General features: G+C 38.7%; 1 pseudogene; it reads left to right on the top strand.

Annotated features, from left to right (window-relative positions):
• The first annotated feature begins 1,350 nt into the window (after positions 1-1,350).
• Positions 1,351-2,413, top strand: LOC123567988 (transcription initiation factor TFIID subunit 9-like; annotated as a pseudogene).
• Positions 2,414-18,708: the final 16,295 nt, after the last annotated feature.

The raw sequence follows: 18,708 nt of genomic DNA, 5'->3' as shown, positions 1-18,708 counted from the left end.
GGTCTGGAACAGGGTATGACCAGTGCCTTATCTGCTGTGGCTGAGCTGGTATCCAAGATGCAAGATAAAGTGCTCCCCACCCTTCCCTGTCCTCTCCTCAAGGAAGGAAGCAAAGTGCTCCCCACTCTTCCCTGTCCTCTCAAGCAGGGGTCTCATTTGGAGCTATGAGTGAAGCAGCCTGGAGTTAGGGGAGGGGTGATGCCAGCACTCCCTTAGCTGCCCAAGCTGGTGTCTCAGTATGTCACATGCCCCCTACCAGTCCACTGTCTCTGGGTCCAGTTCAGCACTAGAACTCACCTAAGAGTTGCAATTCTTATGACTTAGGCTGCCTTTCAAGTGTAATCAGAGACCCAGAGCACTCCAGCCCTCAGTGGTGAGGTGTGTGGGAACTTAAGCTCTGATCTCTGGGAACTACAATTCCCCTCTGGCAAGGGCTGATTTTAATGCTCCCTTCATGGGTGGGTGTCATCTGAGTTTGGTCCAGTTTTCCTTTATGCTCTATCAGGACAGAACTAAGTTCAACTCCTCACAATTGCTGTGCTCTCCCTCCTTCAGTGCCCAGAGACACTCTCTGCACCAAGCCACCACGGCTAGGGTTGGGATGGGGGTGGCATCAGTGATTCAAGATTGCTTTTTCTATCTCTTCAGTGCCTCTGTCAGGGATATATAGTTAAAGCCAGGTACTATAAGGGTTCACCTTATTTTTTGTTCTTATGAAGGTGTTTTTCTGTGTACATAATTGTTCAATTTGTCTGGGCATGATGGCTCATGCCTATAATCCCAGCACTTTGGAAGGCCAAGGCAGGCAGATCACCTGAGGTCAGGAGTTCGAGACCAGCATGGCCAACGTGGCAAAACCCTGTCTTTACTAAAAATACAAAACATAGCCCACCTGTAGTCACAGCTATTCAAGAGGCTGAGGCAGGAGAAACACTTGAACCTGGAAGGCAGAGGTTTCAGTGAGCCAAGATCAGGCCACTGCACTCCAGCCTGGGCAACAAAGTGAGACTCTATCCCAAATTTAAAAAAAAGAAAAAATTGGGGGCTGGGCAAGGGCAGGCGAGGGGCGCGGAGTGCTCTGGGCATCGGGCCCCCAGGTAGGAGCTTCTCAGTGCCCTCTTCGGAGGCCGGTAGAGGGCCACGAGGCGGTTGTCAGCGCCCGGGAGCCGACTCTCACGGGCGTTGCGGCAGGCGGGGGAGGGGACGCGGAACGTTAATTCCGTTGGCCCGAGGCTCCCAGGGGAGGTAAAGAGAGGTCGGCAGATCCAGCTCTCCTGCTTAGTCTTTCTGAATCTGGTACACTAGGGGTTGGAAAAACCACACTAGGCAAAGAACTTGCGTCAAAATCGGGACTGAAATACATTAATGTTGGTGATTTCGCTCGAGAAGTCTGATCATCGGATATCATGGAATCTGGCAAGATGGCTTCTCCCAAGAGCATGCCGAATGATGCACAGAAGACGGCACAAATCCTGAAGGATATGGGGATTACAGAATATGAACCAAGAGGTATAAATCAGATGATGGAGTTTGCCTTCCGATATGTGACCACAATTCTAGATGATGTAAACATTTATTCAAGCCATGCTAAGAAAGCTACCGTTGATGCAGATGATGTGCAGTTGGCAATCCAGTGCCGCGCTGACCAGTCTTTTACCCTCTCCTCCCCCTAGAGATTTTTTATTAGATATCACAAGGCAAATAAATCAAACCCCTTTGCCACTGATCAAGCCATATTCAGGTCCTAGGTTGCCACCTGATAGATATTGCTTAACAGCTCCAAACTATAGGCTGAAATCTTTACAGAGAAAGGCATCAACTTCTGCGGGAAGAGTAACAGTCCCGCGGTTAAGTGTTGGTTCAGTTACTAGCAGACCGAGTACTCCCACAGTAGGCACACCAACCCCACAGACCATGTCTGTTTCAACTAAAGGAGGGACTCCCATGTCCCTCACAGGTCAAAGGTTTACAGTACAGATGCCTACTTCGCAGTCTCCAGCTGTAAAAGCTTCAATTCCTGCAACCTCAGCAGTTCAGAATGTTCTGATTAATCCATCATTAATGGGTCCAAAAACATTATTACCACTAATATGGTGTCATCACAAAATACTGCCAATGAATCATCAAATGCATTGAAAGAAAACGTGAAGACGATGATGATGACGATGATGATGATGATGACTATGATAATTTGTAATCTAGCCTTGCTGCATATAACATGTATACTTGGTCTTGAATTGATTGTACTGATATTCAACATGCATGCTGGATGTTTTCAAGTTGTGTTTTAGAAAACTTTAATAATATTTAATAAGTAAATACAGTTACCATACTTTTTAATTGAAATGAAGGTTTTTCATCAGCCTTAAAAGTGTAAGAAAAATAAAGTTGTCATTCATTTGAAAAAAAAAAATTGTTAAATTGGTGTCTTTGTGGCAGGGATGATGGGTGAAGTCTTCTATTCCATCAGCTTACTCCTGTTGAGTTTGTTGAGTGTGTAAACTCATGTCTTTCATTAAATTTGGGAACCAAACTTTGGAAAATAAGGATTATCTACTCTAGCTGAACATATGCATACTCAACAACCCAGTAATTTTACTCTTAACAATATATCCAAAACTAATGTTTGCACATGTGCACTAAAATACTTGTTTTAAAATGTGCATAGCTGTGTTACTCATAAGAGCCAAAAACTAAATAGTTCTAATATCATAAACAACAGAGTGGATAAATTATGGTATAGCAATAACATTTACAATAGCTTCAAAAACATGAAATACTTAAAAATAAATAAGTCAAAAACATATGTGCAAGACCTGTGCATTGAACATTACAAAGCATTGCCAAAAGTAATTAAAGAATAAATGAAAATACATACCATGTTCATAGATTAAAAACTCAATTCATTTTCCCAAATTGATCTATCTATTCAGTGCAAAGCCAAAATTGCAGTAGGCTTTTTTATAGAAAAAAAGTTGATTCTAAAATGTATATGAAAGAAACTTAGCTAGAATGGTTGAAATAACTTTGAGGAAAATCAAATTTAGAGGAGTTAGACTACCAGATTTTAGAATCTACTGTAAAGTTACAGTAATCAATATTATATATAGTAGTATACATGAATATGCAAGAATAAACATATAAATCAATGGAACAAGCTGAAAGTCCAGAATCAATCCAGACATATTGATTTTTGACAAACATGCCAAGGTAAATCAATCAGAAAAGATCGTATTTACAACAAACGGTATTCAGGGCCCAAGGACTCTTAGCAGGTGATGGGTCCTGCCAGAACTGGATCCTTTCCTCCAACGCACCAAGTTTCCTTCTGTCCCAGGATGTGTCTAGAAATGTCTGGGAACTAGGGTCTGGAACAGGGTATGACCAGTGCCTTACCTGCTGTGGCTGAGCTGGTGTCCAAGATTCAAGACAAAGTGCTCCCCACACTTCCCTGTCCTCTCCTCAAGCAGAAGGAAGGGGTCTCATTTGGAGCTATGAGTGGTGCAGCCTGAAGTCAGGGGAGGGGTGATGCCAGCACTCCCTTAGCTGCCCAACTGGGTATTCAAATGGAAATAAAATGACACTTTCCTTTACCACATCCCATATGGAAAAAGAACTCCAAATTATCACACATATAAATATGCTATCTAATATTATAAAACTTTCAGAAGAAAACTAGAGAAAATCTTCCTGATCTTAAAGTAGGTAAATGTTTTAGGCAAAACATTAAAAAAATAAAATTTTCAATAATGGAACTTTATCAGAATTAAAGTCCTCTGCTTTTCAAAGGACATCATTAACAAAATACACACACACACAACCATAAATGTCTTTTAATAATAAGATGACAATAATAATAAGATGCTCAATAATAAGATGACAAACAATGGAACTAAAAATTGGCAATATATTTGAAGAAATACTCTATTAAAAAAGACATACAAATAGCTAATAAGTAAATGAAAAGATTTTCAAAAAAATTTGTCATCAGAGAAATGTAGATTAAAACCACAATGTAAAATCGCTATGTAGCCATTACACTGTACAAAATTTAAAAGACTGGCAATACGAAAATTAGGCAAAAATATGGATCAGTTGGAACTCTCATACATTGCTGGTTGGGCCTGGTGGCTCACACCTGTGAGCACTTTGCGAGGCCAAGGTGGGCAGATCATGAGGTCAGGAGTTCAAGACCAGTCTGGCCAACATAGTGAAACCCTGTCTCTACTAAAAATACAAAAAATTAGCCGGGTGTGGTGGTGTGCGCCTATAATCCCAGCTACTTGGGAAGCTGAGGCAGGAGAATCGCATGAACCTTGGAGGCAGAGGTTGCAGTGAGCCAAGATCACACCATTGCACTCCAGCCTAGGTGAGACTACAAGACTGCATCGGGGAGGAGGGGGAAAGATATGCAAATAGCTAACAATCAAATGAAAAGATTTTCAAAATAATTCGTCATCAGAGAAATATAAATTAAAACCACAATGTAAAAGTGCTGTGTAGCCATTACATTGTATAACATTTAAAAGACTGGCAATACGAAAATTAGGCAAAGGTATGGATCAATTGGAACTTTCATACATTGCTGATAGGAGTGTAAAATAGTAAAACTACTTTGGAAAACAGCAATTTCTCATAAAGTTATACATATATTTGGTATTCTACTCTACAATTCCATTCCTAAAATTACCTGAAAAAAATGAAAATATGTCCATTAAAAGACTTGTACACAAATATTCATTGTAGCTTTATTAGTAATAACCAAAAAAAGTAAAAGGAAAACTAAATGTTCACCAATTGGTGAATGGATAAGCAAAGTGAAATCGCATTCATGCAGTGAAATGCTGTTTAATGATAAATAGTAATGAACTACTGATACATGCAATAATATGGATGAATCTCAAAAACATTATGCTGAATGAAAGGAACCAGACATTAAAGAATACATACTGTACAATTCCATTTATATGAAATTCTAAGGCCGGGCAAGGTGGCTCACGCTTGTAATCCCAGCACTTTGGGAGACTGAGGCAGGCGGATCATGGGGTCAAGAGATCGAGACCATCCTCGCCAACATGGTGAAACCCCGTCTCTAGTAAAAATATACAAATTAGCTAGGCGTGGTGGCATGCTCCTATAGTCCCAGCTACTCAGGAGGCTGAGGCAGGAGAATTGCTTGAACCCAGGACGTGGAGGTTGCAGTGAGCCAAGATCGCACCACTGCACTCCAGCCTGGTGACAAAGCAAGACTCCACCTCAAAAACAAATAAATAAAAAATCAAAAAAGAAAAAAGAAATTATAATAAGTATAAACTAATCAATAGTGACAGAAATTAGATTAGTGGTTGCCTGAGACTGGGGATAGGGAAGAAGGATTGATTAAAAAGGGATACAAGTGAACAGTTTGGCATAATGGAAATGTTCTGTATCTTAACTGTGACCATAGTTACATAGGTACATAATTTTTCAAAATTTACAGAAATATATGCTTTAAATTGATTTTTTGTATATAAGGTACACTTTAATAAAGTTGATTTTCTAAAAATATCATTCTGGCTGTCATGATGAAATTGGATTTTGGCCAGGCAAGGTGAAAGCAGGTTGCTAAATAAGATGCTATTGCAGAGATAACAGCAGCTTGGATTAGGGTGTTAGTCACAATGATAACGGTTAATGTGTAGATAGCATTTATTAGATGCCAGGAACTATTCTGTGTATTTTTCAGGTAGTGATTCATTAAATCCTATGAAATAGGTACTATTATAACTCTAAGGTACAAGAAGCTTAAGTAACTTGTGAAAAAGCTCATAGTCTGGGTTCAATTCACAGAATTAACCATTATGCTCTAGAAGATAGATTCAGAGCATATTTTGAAAATACAGCTGCCATAATAAACTGATATATAAGATGTGCTATGTAAATTCAAGAGAAGACTCAAAGATGGTGATGCCATACTGAGACGAGGAAAACTGGAGAAGGATTGTGTTTGTAGGTTGTTAAAGGAAGAGGCTTCCATTATGTATCTGAAAGCAAAATCTGACTTTTTGTGTGTGCTAGATAAAGAAGAGCTGTGTTTCTAGGCGAAGACTCTGAAGAAAACAAACTACTGATATATTTGATTTGAGGAAACATAAAATATTCAAAATAATGAAAAACACTTAAGAGGGAGTGTTTAAAGATTGATTAATCATAGGATTGATGGCCATAAAAGTGTGGTCATTGGAGTGAGGCTGTTGCTCCTTTGGCCAACTTTTTTTTTTTGAGACAGAGTTTTGCCCTGTCGCTCAGGCTGGAGTGCAGTGGTGTGATCTCGGCTCACTGCAACCTCCACCTCCTGAGTTCAAGTAATTCTCCTGCCTCAGCCTCCTGAATAGCTGGGATTACAGGCATGGGGCACCACGCCTGGCTAATTGTGTTTTTGTACCTTTAGTAGAGACAGGGTTTCACCATGTTGGCCAGGTTGGTCTCGAACTCGTGACCTTGTGATCTACCTGTCTCGGCCTCTCAAAGTGCTGGGATTACAGGCACGAGCCACCGCACCCAGACTCCTTGGCCAGCTTTTACAGGTGTGTGCTCTGGTAAGAAGCTGACATTGATCTATGAGATTAGTAAAATCTGTTGTTACTTTTTTACTATAACCAAATATCATTCCATCTCTTCCTAACAGAATAAGTATTTATTATTGTTAATAAGGAGATAAATTTTAATGCTCTATTTAATATATGTCATGTTTGGGATACCCGTTAGCCATCCAAGTAAAGATGTTCAGTAGATAATAGGTTATGTCAATCTGGAATTTCAGGTACACATCAAGTCTGAGAGTTATCGGCCTATAAATGGTATTTACAACTACAGATTGGATGAAAACACCTTAGGGAGAGAATGTATCTAGCTAGAGCCGTGGATGGGGAGAGGTCTCTAAACTTAGCAGGATACAACAAAGTTGTATGACAATAATGATCGGGAGGTCCATAAAAATCCTAAATATTTCATGAAGTATTACAGTTAAATACAGAAAACATACAAGTACTTTAAAGAGTAAAATTGACCCAACTTTACTTGAAAATTCTGAGTATTAAACTGCAAGTAAGTCATAAAGGAAACATGTTTATAAAAATGAAATTTAATGATAGCATTCAGTACACACTCCATACCTGGCATTATATAAGCACTTGGAGAATGAGATGAGTGGGAAGACTTCTCTCATGAAGCTTTGAATTCATCCTTCCATTCATTCTATCAAGAAATACTTAGCCAATGTCTTTGAGGTAACTGATACATGCTTAAGTCATGGAGATATAACTGTGAACAAGACAGACATACTCATGAAATTCAATGGAAAAGATAGCATTAATAGATAGTACTGATAGGTAGATTAATAAAAGATAGAATATACCATTCAAGTGCAACATATAGGATGCTATGGGCACTTTTATATCAGGGAGAGCTAACATAATCAAGGAGTCATAGAAAGTTTCTCAGAGGAAGTAAATTTTTAGCTAAAAATTTAAAGAAGAAATGAGTAGAGAGTCACTAAGAGTGTAGAAAATAATGCCCAAGGCAAAAGGAACAGCACGTGTAAAAAGTTTGAGAAGAGAGCCTCAAGCAGTTGAGAAATAGAATAATCTGACCAGATTAGACTGAAGGATTAAGTATGCGGGCTGTGATAAGGTGGGGTCCTTGCAAGTCTCGCTAAGGATTTTAGACTTTATCATAAGGTAACTGGGAATAACACAGTAAGAACTTGTTTTCCAAAGCTCACTATTGTAGGTGATATAATACATACAACTAAAAATGTCTGTAGAATCACAGAGGAGGGAAAGACTAATTGGTCAGGTGGGCTTCCCAAGAAGCAGCATTTTAGTTGAATTTTGAAGAATGTGAGAGATTCTACCAGGCAGCAAAAGAGAAAGGGCATTACAGAAAGAGGGAATGACAAGGACAAAGGCACAACCATCTTAAAAAAAAAAAAAAAAAGAGCTGGGCATGCTGGGAACAGGGAGAAACTAAAGTATAGCAGCATAAAGTGGCATGAACATAGTGAAAAATAAGGCTAAGAGGCACAGTCCTAACATTTGTGTACAAATGGAACAATGTGGCACAAGGAACATACATTTAAATATTTAAAAGTTATAAATCATGTTAACAAACAAAATTTGTTCTCCTCTCTACATATCTTCAAATTCAAAATATGGTGGATGAGAGGCTGTGGAGTACAGGTAAATACGATAAATTTACTTTTATACAGGCCTTTATACTTAACAGTCCAAGCATTATATCTTTATAGGAGTTTAACAAGTCACTCCAGTTCTAAATCAAAGTTCATGAACTGTATTAGTCCATTTTCAAACTGCTATAAAGTTACTACCTGAGACTGAGTAATTTATGAACAAAAGAGGGTTAATTGACTCACAGTTCTGTATGGGTGGGGAGGTCTAAGAAAACTTGCAATCACTGAGAAAGGGGCCTTCTTCACAAGGCGGCAGGAAAGAGAGAACGAAGGAGGAAGTGCCGCTTTTAAAACCATCAGATCTTATGAGAACTCACTATCACTAGCACAGCACAGGAGAAACTGCCCCCATGATCCAGTCACCTCCCATTAGGTCCCTCCCTCAACACATGGGGATTACAGTTCGGATTACAATTCAAGATGAGATTTGGGTGGGGACACAGAGCCAAACTATATCATGAACTTTATGATTAAAGTTACATAAATCTTATCAGAAAACAATAATTAACAGTAAACTTTTGGGTTCTAGGACCAGTTTTTTTTTTATGATTCCAGTAATTACTGTGTATCTGATATGAATAATTAGATATGAACACAAGACTGTATAAGACTGGAAAGTTTTCAGACTCTTTATTAAATATGTGAAAATGGAAAACTGCCATTGAGTGAGGTTAACTCCACTAGAATCTTACAGGGACTTACAATGGTATCTAAACAAATTCTTTACTCTGCAAATTCATTTATTTAATGTTTCTACTCTCTTCTCATGCTGTTTTCCATAGCACAAAATTAGGTATCCAGTATTTAGGCCTTCTTGATGTTTTTAGGATGTTTTTGAATTTTTTATTGATATATCATAGTTGTATATATTTTTGAGGTACATGTGATATTTTGATACATGTATACAATGTGTAATGATCAAATCAGAGTAATAGGGATATCCATTACCTCAAACATTTATCTTTTGTGTTGAGAACACTATAATTCTTCTCTCCTAGCTTTTGGAATTATGTAGTAAATTAATGTTAAGTATAATTTCTCGATAGTACTATTAAATAATTCATTCCTTCTATTTAAACGGCATTTTTGTACTCATTAACCAATTTTGCCTTAATTTCAGTCATATATTCTTAACCCTTCCCTGAGTCCAAGTTCATTTCTCTCTCTTCTCTGCACACCAACTCACTTATTTTAACATTTAAATTAGCTATTTATATATATAGTTTATATGTAAACTGTATATAAATAGTTATATATAGTTTATAAATAGTTTGCCTATAAACTATATATAATTTATTTAAATGTTAAAATGAGTGAGTTGGTGTTCAGAGAAGGGAGAGAATAAACTATAGATATATATAAATCTAAGGAAACTAAATTTCAAAAAGGGAAAACTGTTCCTATAGGAGGCATGGGCATTAAAGATAGGGTGTGTTTTAAGCAGAGGAACTCTGCTGAAGTAAGGCAAAGCCAGCAGAACTTTTAACAACCATGCACACTGATGTAACGGATTGGAATCTATAGGAGCCCCAACTGCAGAGGTAATCCTGCCTACCTATCAGTTCTCTCCATGAGACTTTTGTTGAGTAAGCAGCAGCACAATAGGCTGGTGGCTGGGGTGGAAAGCAAAAAGTCTTAAAGTGCTTAGGTCTCAAAATCCTTTTAGAGGGTGAGCCCTGTAATACACACAGAACAGGTAACACTCTCTAGATATTTGAAACTAGACATGAACTGAAACTACCTAAAGCTGCAACTCAGCACTGACTCAGCTTGACTCCTCACAAAGAAAGGGCACACTTTTCCTGGGAAGAAATAATACTTACTTGAATCTCTATAATTATTTTTAAAGCAATTAGGTTTAAGCATATAAATTTTAAAATGTCAATATCAGTGCATGTAATTTTTTAAATGGGAGACATGTGAAGAACTGGGAAAATATGAACCATAATTAAGAAAAAAATTATAAATATGTTAAAGAAATTGATGAAAAAATGAAGAATTTCAACAGATAAATTGAATCTCTAAAAAAAAAATATCTCAACGCACAGCCCACTTTTCATAAATAGGATGAGGGAATAGGAGAGTTCAAAGTGTGGCCTTAGGCTATATCCTTTCCAGGTACCTCAAGATTTGACAGCTTCTGTAGACAACCCCTTGGCAAGGACATCAGCATGTAGAAGTGTATGCTAGTCACAGTGGTTATGATAAAACTCACCTCCGGTGACTCTGAGGACAAAGAAGATCAAGGAGAGAAAGGATTTAGCTTATGTTATTTCAGATATGCACCTGCAAGACGTACCTAGACTCTTTCAGGGAAAACTACTTAGACTTGAAGAAAAACTAGAGGTCAAGTTTGGAAAAAATGCAATTTAAATTTGAGTTGTTATCATTAGTGTAATCACATTTATATATATGGTATCTAGCTCTTTTTCTATTTAGAATTAATAGACTTATGATTAGGAAACATCACCTTAAACATACTATACATAAAGCCCAACAAAGAAATTACCACTGGGAATCTTTTGAACTTACCTTCTGGCATACATCAGACAGAAAATTGGAAAAGCAGATATCATGAGAAACAGATTGAAAAATAAGCAGAATAAGGTATCACGTGACAGTAGAAAACTTCCTGATATCTGCCTCCTGACGACAAAATAAGTACATTTCCCACCATGAATTTCTCAACCTTCTCCATATGTATTGACATGCTCTGCCTTCTCACCTATTTCAAATGTTCCAAATTCTTTCCCATAATGTCCTCTCTTTAGCCCTACATCATCAAATGTTGTTCTCCAGTGGATCATTCCCATCATTATAGTTGCTACAATAGTTCCTATCTTAAACTACCTCTCTCAGCTACTGCCCATTTCTGTTTCTCTTTGCAGCAAAATCCCTTGAAAAGATTTGTCTATATTCACCATCCTGCTTTATCACTGTCCATTCTCTTCTAGACCTGTTCCTATAAGGTTTCTTCTTGTCAAGTTTGTTAATGATCTATATCTTGGCAATGCCAATAATACGTTTTTATTTAATTTCTCAAAAAATCGACTACTCCAGCCCTTCTCCTCCTAGCCTGTCTCATCTCAGTGAACAATAGTATCATACATTCAAGGCTAAGGTAAAAAATGTAAGAGTTATCTTCTTCTCACACATCACACCAAATCAAGTCCTAACAGCACTACCTCCAAAACAAATTCAAAATCAATTCTTCACCTTTTCCATTGTATAACTGTAGCCTAAGCCACCATGACTTCTATATGAACTATTAAAAGAACTTCCTAACTGATTTTCCTGACCCAGTTCTTGGCCTCTACCACCTTTTCTTCACAAGGTTATTATCCTGAAGCACATATCAGGTTATAGCACCGTCTCTCTTAAGACCCTTTTAATGTCTTCCCGTTATACTTAAAGTTCAGCTCCTTTCCATGACTTTCAAAGCTCTATGTGATCTAGCCTCTGCTTATCTTTCTGTCTTCACCTCCCTCCTGCATTGCATTTCAGCCACACTGGCCATCATTATTTCACTCAAATATGAAAGCTCATTTTTCTCTCAGGGACCTTATACTTGCTGCTTTTCTGCCTAGAATATCCTTTCCCTAGATATTCACACTGATAACTCCTTCTCATCACTCAAGCCTCAAGCTAAATGTCACTTCTTGATTGAGGCTTTCTATGTTTATTATTCCCACTAGAATATAAACACCTCGAGTTCGAGGTCAGGAAACTATCCAACTTGCAAATTACTTTATTTTCAATGCTGGAATAGTGACTCACAGGCACTAGATAAATACTTGTTCATAAACTTAACTCCTTTAGAATATTTTGAGCATTCATTATAATTATAAAGGCCATCGACATATGTATATTAAATGTTCATGTACCAAATCCTGTGCTTTGTGCTAAAGATAAAAAGACACATAAAATTCTATCTAGAGAGTGACAGCAGCAAGATAGTGGGATAGAAGGTGCCAACCCTCAACTCCCCAGAGAAGCACCAACTTTACAACCACCCATGGATAAGAATACCTTTCAGGAGCTCAGGAGTCTAGCTGAGATGTTCTAGAATCATGGTGGAGCAAAAATAATTCAATAATATGTGCATTAAAGTAGGTAAGAACAGTTACATTTTATGCACATCACCCCCTACACAAGATGGCACAGCTGAGTGCCAAGGAAGAACCCCTTGGTTGATGATTTCTCCCACAGGTGGAAATGAGGGCAAAGTGAGCACCCAGCTCTCCCAGCATTGAAGGTTGAATCCAAGAAACCCAGTTCTATCTTGTCCCATCCAGAACACTGAGGGGATTAGCACAACTGAATTATCTGGCAGCAAGAAGCAGTGAAAAGGAGCAGAAGCTCAAAGCAGTGGGCACACAGATCTCAATAATTGGCCACAGATGTTACTGGCTGGCCTGTAGACACCACCCATGAACTCTGTGGGGGTGTATCACATTTGAACCCCCAAATTGACTGACATGTCACAGCACTCCATGCACACACTCCCACCACCACCACCATCACCAGCACCTTGCACTCCTCCACAGATGGCACCCCAGGTTCCCCTGCAGACAGTACATGTGCTCCCCTGAAGATGGCAAACATGAGCCTGCAAAGACAGTGCACAGATATCAACAGATGGCTCAACTCTGCTAAACTTGGAGAAGGTACACAACTTTGATCACTCCAGATCACAGCCCTAGTGAGAGGAGGTGCCAGCTGGGCTTCCTGGATCAAGTAGGGGCTCAGAAAGCTGTGAAACTCACTCATTTCCTGCATTCAGACTTACTTTGGTCCTGGATGAATAATATTGAAGATACCTGCTTAAAATATTCCTAACACCCAGATATGTGCATGTGTTTTCTTCCCCAAGAAAGCTATAAACAGTGAAAATTTTGCTATAAGCTTCCCTGTGTCCTCTCTTCCCCCTTCCCCAAAACTAAAAAGGATGTTAACTGCCCATTTCTCTGTGACCAGCAGACTTTACCTATGCTCCCAATTCCAATTCCTTGTAAACATACTTTGTAAAATCCTATAAAATCCTGTCTCCTTTGCCATGCCGCCGCAAGGTCATAAAGTACATAAAACCTAAGCTGCAATTCTGGTTTTCCTCAAAAGGAAATGTTCTAAGACATGTCACACAATAACTTACTGCCTTTGTTTCTCACTCTGGTAACATCTTCCCTCCACCTTAAAGAGTTTAAAAGGCAACTGCATAATCTAACTCTGGCTACCCATTCGGGACCCCTTCCACGCTGTGGAAGCTTTGTACTTTCACGTTGCCCAGTAAAGCCTACAGTTTTTTTCTATCAGTCCGTGTCTCTATCACTCGCTGCGGGCAGCTGCCACACCAATTCTTTGGCCTGACTAAAGGCAAGGACCTTTAGTGTTACATTAGGAGAAGTAAATGGAAAGTTCTCACTTCCTGGCCTGGTTTTATGGGATCAAGGGAAAGCATACAATCCTGACACTACCCCCCCAAGAGGGAATAAGAACAGTAGGGGGATACATCAATTGAAATGGTCTGGGACACCTCCAGATCTCTAGCCAGGCTGAATGGTGCAGATTGGTCTCTCCCAACGCCAGTAATCAAAGACTTGAGAAGTTTACTCCTTCTTCAAATGAGAAGGCAACAAGGCAAGGCTTCAAAGAACATAAAAAATCAAGGAAATATACCACCAAAATAATAATAATAAAGCTCCAGTGGCTGACCCCAAAGAAATAGAGATATATGAATTGCCTAAAAAGAATTCAAAATAATTATCTTTAAAAAGCTTAGTAAGCTACAGGAGGAAAAACTAAGGGATCATGATGGATAGGAGGCAGGACTAGACTGCACCTCCCCCACAAACAGAGACTTGCATTGTGAACTTCTGCTCCAAAACTACTGCAGGAATAAACCAGAAAAGCTGAGAGAACCCACAGACCCTCTGAAGGAAGCAGATTGCTCCTGCAGGAGCCAGGAGACACCCCAAATACAGTGAGTGCCCAAGGTGTGGAAGTCGGAAGGAGGATTGTCCATCTGCAAACACACACCCTCACTGGGGAACCTGAAGGTCTGGATCATGGGAGAAGATTCTGGCCTTACCTGGAACTGAGTTAATTTAGAGAGTCAAGCTAAATACAGAGGTAGAGGAAGCAGCAGGAGAAGACCCTCTCTAGATCCCCTGGAGAGCCGTTTCTGCCTTGTCCACAGAGGTCCTTGGAAAGGGCTGTCAGAGGTACTGGGAAAAGACCACAAGGAGAAGGAAACCTCTAGCTGAACTTTGTAACAATTCCAACCAAACACAAAGTCTCCTGGCCAGAACTCTGGGGAGGGCGTGAATCCAGTGTGCAGACTCCTCAGGTGGGAAGGCACGAAAGTCCTGCTTACTTTCACACATGGGAGGCTAGTAACCTGGGGCAAGTTCTCAGTCCTGCTCTTCCACTGCCTGGAAACAGACTTGGTGTCTTTTGGGGGCCTGGGGGCACGATGGAAGTGAGACCAGCCTTCTGGGTTGCTTGGCAGCTGGGTGAAGCCTGTGTGCTAGCTTTCCCCTACTCTCTGACAACCTGAATGACACAGCAGAGGCAGCCATAATCCTCCTGAGAACATCATTCCATTGACCTGGGAACCACAGCTCCATCCCCCACAGCAGCCGCAGCAAGAGCCACCCAAGGAGAGTCTAAGCTCAGACACACCTAGCTCTGTCCCCACCTGATGGTCCTTCCCTACTCACCCTGGTAGCTGAAGACATCAGCATTCTATGAAGCCAGTATCTTCCTAATACCAAAACCAAGAAAGAACATAACCAAAAAACGAAACTACAGATCAATATCTCTGATGAACATAGATGCAAAAATCTTTGACAAAATACTAGCTAACTGAATCCAACAACATATCGAAAAGATAATCCACCATGATCAAGTGGGTTTCATACCAGGGATACAGGGATGGTTTAATATACACAAGTCAATAAATGCGATACACCACATAAACAGAATTGAAAACAAAAATCACATGATTACTCCATAGACACAGAAAAAACATTTGACAAAATCCAGCATGCCTTTATGATTGAAACTTTCAGCAAAATCAGCATACAAGGTGGGCATACCTCAATGTAATAAAAGCCATCTATGACAAACCCACAGCCAACATAGTACTGAACGGGGAAAAGTTGAATTCATTCCCTCTGAGAACTGGAACAAAACAAGGATGCCCACTCTAACCACTTCTATTCATATCGTAGCCAGAGCAATCGGACAGGAGAAAGAAATAAAGGGCATCCAAATCAGTAAAGAGGAAGTCAAACAGTTGCTGTTTGCTGATGATGTGATTGTAGACCTAGAAAACCCTGAAGATTCCTCCAAAAAGCTCCTAAAACTGATAAAAGAATTCAGCAAACTTCCAGGAAACAAAGTTAATATACACAAATCAGTAGCTGTCCTATACACCAACAGTGACCAAGCTGAGAATCAAATCAATAACTAAACTCCTTTACAAGAGCTTCAAAAAAATAAAATAAAATACTTAGAAATATACCTAACCAAGGAGGTGAAAGACCTCTATAACAAAAAGTACAAAACACTGCTGAAAGAAATCATAAATGACACAAACAAATGGAAACACATCCCATGCTCATGGATGGGTAGAATCAATATTGTGAAAATAACTGTACTGCCAAAAGCAACCTACAAATTCAATGCAATTTCCATCAAAATACCACCAGCATTTTTCACAGAACTAGAAAAAACAATTCTGAAATTCACACGGAACAAAAAAGAGCCCACATAGCCAAAGCAAGACTAAGCAAAAAGGACAAATCTGAAGACATCACATTACCTGATTTCAAGCTATACTGTAAGACCATAGTCACCAAAACAGCATGGTACTGGTATAAAAACAGGCACATAGACCAATGGAACAGAATAAAGAACCCAGAAATAAACCCAAATACTTACAACCAACTGATCTTCAACAAAGCAAACAAAAACATAAAGTGGAGAAAGGATACCCTTTTCAATAAATGGTGCTGTGATAACTGGCAAGCCAGATGTAGGAGAATGAAACTGGATCCTCATCCCTCACCTTATATAAACATCAACTCAAGATGGATCAAGGACTTAAATCTAAGACCTGAAACTATAAAAATTCTAGAAGATGACATCGGAAAAACCCTTTTAGACATTGGCTTAGGCAAGGATTTCATGACAAGGAACCCAAAAGCAAGTGCAATAAAAACAAAGATAAATAGCTGGGACTTAATTAAACTAAAGAACTTTTGCACGGCAAAAAGAACAGTCAGCAGAGTAAACAGACAACCCACAGAGTGGGAGAAAATCTTCACAATTTATACATCTGACAAAGGACTACTATCCAGAATCTACAATGAACTCAAACGAATTAACAAGAAAAAAAAAATCCCATCAAAAATTGTGCTAAGGACATGAATAAACAATTCTCAAAAGATACATAAATGGCCAACAAACATATGAAAAACTGCTCAGCATCACTAATGATCAGGGAGATGCAAATCAAAACCGAAGTATGATACTACCTTACTCTCCCACAAGAATGACCATAATCAAAAATCAAAAAATAATAGATGTGGGCGTGGATGTGATTAAAAGGAAACACTTTTACACTGCTGGTGGGAATGTAAACTAGTACCACCGCTAGTACTAGTTTTGTAAACTAGTACAAAACAGTGTGGAGATTCCTTTAAAAATTAACAGTAGAACTACCATTTGATCCAGCAATCCCACTACTGGATATCTACCCAGAGGAAAAAAGTCATTATATGAAAAAGATACTTGCACACACGTTTACAGAAGCACAATTCACAATTGCAAAAATGTGAAACCAGCCCAAATACCCATCCATCAACGAGTAGATAAAGAAAATGTGGCATAGATATATGATGTAATACGACTCAGCCATAAAAAAAGGAATGAATTAATGGCATTTGCAGCAACCTGGATGGGACTGGAGGCTATTAATTCTAAGTGAAGTAACTCAGGAATAGAAAACCAAACATCGTATGTCCTCACTCATAAGAGGGAGCTAAGCTATGAGGATACAAAGGCATAGGAATGACACAATGGACTTTGGGGACAAAGGGGGAAAGGGTGGAAAGGGGGTGAGGGATAAAAGACTACAAATTGGGTTCAGCATATACTGCGTGGGTAATGGGTGCACCAAAATCTCACAAATCACCACTCAAGAACTTACTCATGTAACCAACTACCACCTGTTCCCCAAAAACCTATGGAAATAAAAAACTTTTTTAAAAGAAAAACTGTTACCCAACTTTTGGCTTCCTGGCACTGTGTTTGTAGCTGTCTTACAGAATTTTTTCTTACTTCATCTTTTATTTTAATTTTTTGTATTCTAATCGAATCCATGCAACAAATTGTCAAGTTCTTTGGAAGCAGTGACTGTGTTTTACTCATTTCAGTACTCTCTAAAGAGCAGAGCACCGGGCCTGGCACATAGAAGCACTCACATATTTTTCATATGAATTATAAGGAATAAGGAAAAGAAAAAAATAAATTTATTGAGGTTTATGTACCAGCACTTATAATGGGTGCTTTCCCACAGGTTATTTCATTTAACGTTCAAAACATTTCTTCTAGATAGCTATTACTGTCCTCATATAACAGTTAATGAAATTGAGATTGATAGGTTACACTCAGAAAAAAATAATCTCTTTCTTCCAAAGAAGAGTTTACAATCTAGTAGGGAGATATACTATGTATATTAATAATAACAAATGCTACACAGGTAGTATATAAATATACTGGTTCAAACAAGTACAAAGGAAGTAAGATTACTTTTAGTGCAAATGATTTGGGAAGATTTTATAGGTGAGGCCACACTAAACTGAACCAACAAGGATAGGATACTGTGTCCATAGATGGAGATAATCAAGAGCATTTTTTAAAAGGTTATAGTTTCATTCTGACAGTTTTTCCTCTAACCATTTCTCAGGCAAGCTCAGGCAAGTTCGTTCACCTGTTAAACACTGGAAGACTATATTTTAAAGTTTTATAAAATAACAATGAAAACATAGAATTTAATTGGCAAAAATTTACAGCAAGCTTTGTATTCATAATATATAATATTTAACAATAATGGATACTATGTCTTGAATGCTTACTAGGTGACAGAAGTCTTTTATGGAGTACTTTCCATGGATTATCTCATTTAATTCTTCCAACATTCCATAATTAGTCTGATATCACAGAAAAGAAATTAGCCTTAAAAAGAGCCACACAACTCTTACAAAGAATAACTTGATTGTTGAGTGACCAAGGCAAGAGTCAGGTTTACATGTATCTGACTGCAGAGCCAGCTCACAATGCTGAGTACAACTCTTCCAAGCTAAGGAAGACTTGCATTCAATCCAAAAAAGAAAGCTTAATTGAAGCATATTAAGTATCAGTTACACATGTATGTAAAACATTCAATGCTATCTGAAAACTGAAATAAATAT

Source organism: Macaca fascicularis, chromosome 1, assembly GCF_037993035.2.
Source record: "Macaca fascicularis isolate 582-1 chromosome 1, T2T-MFA8v1.1".
Classification (NCBI taxonomy): domain Eukaryota; kingdom Metazoa; phylum Chordata; class Mammalia; order Primates; family Cercopithecidae; genus Macaca; species Macaca fascicularis.
The sequence above is the reverse complement of the archived record's forward strand: the minus strand, read 5'-3'. Positions and strand labels throughout refer to the sequence as shown.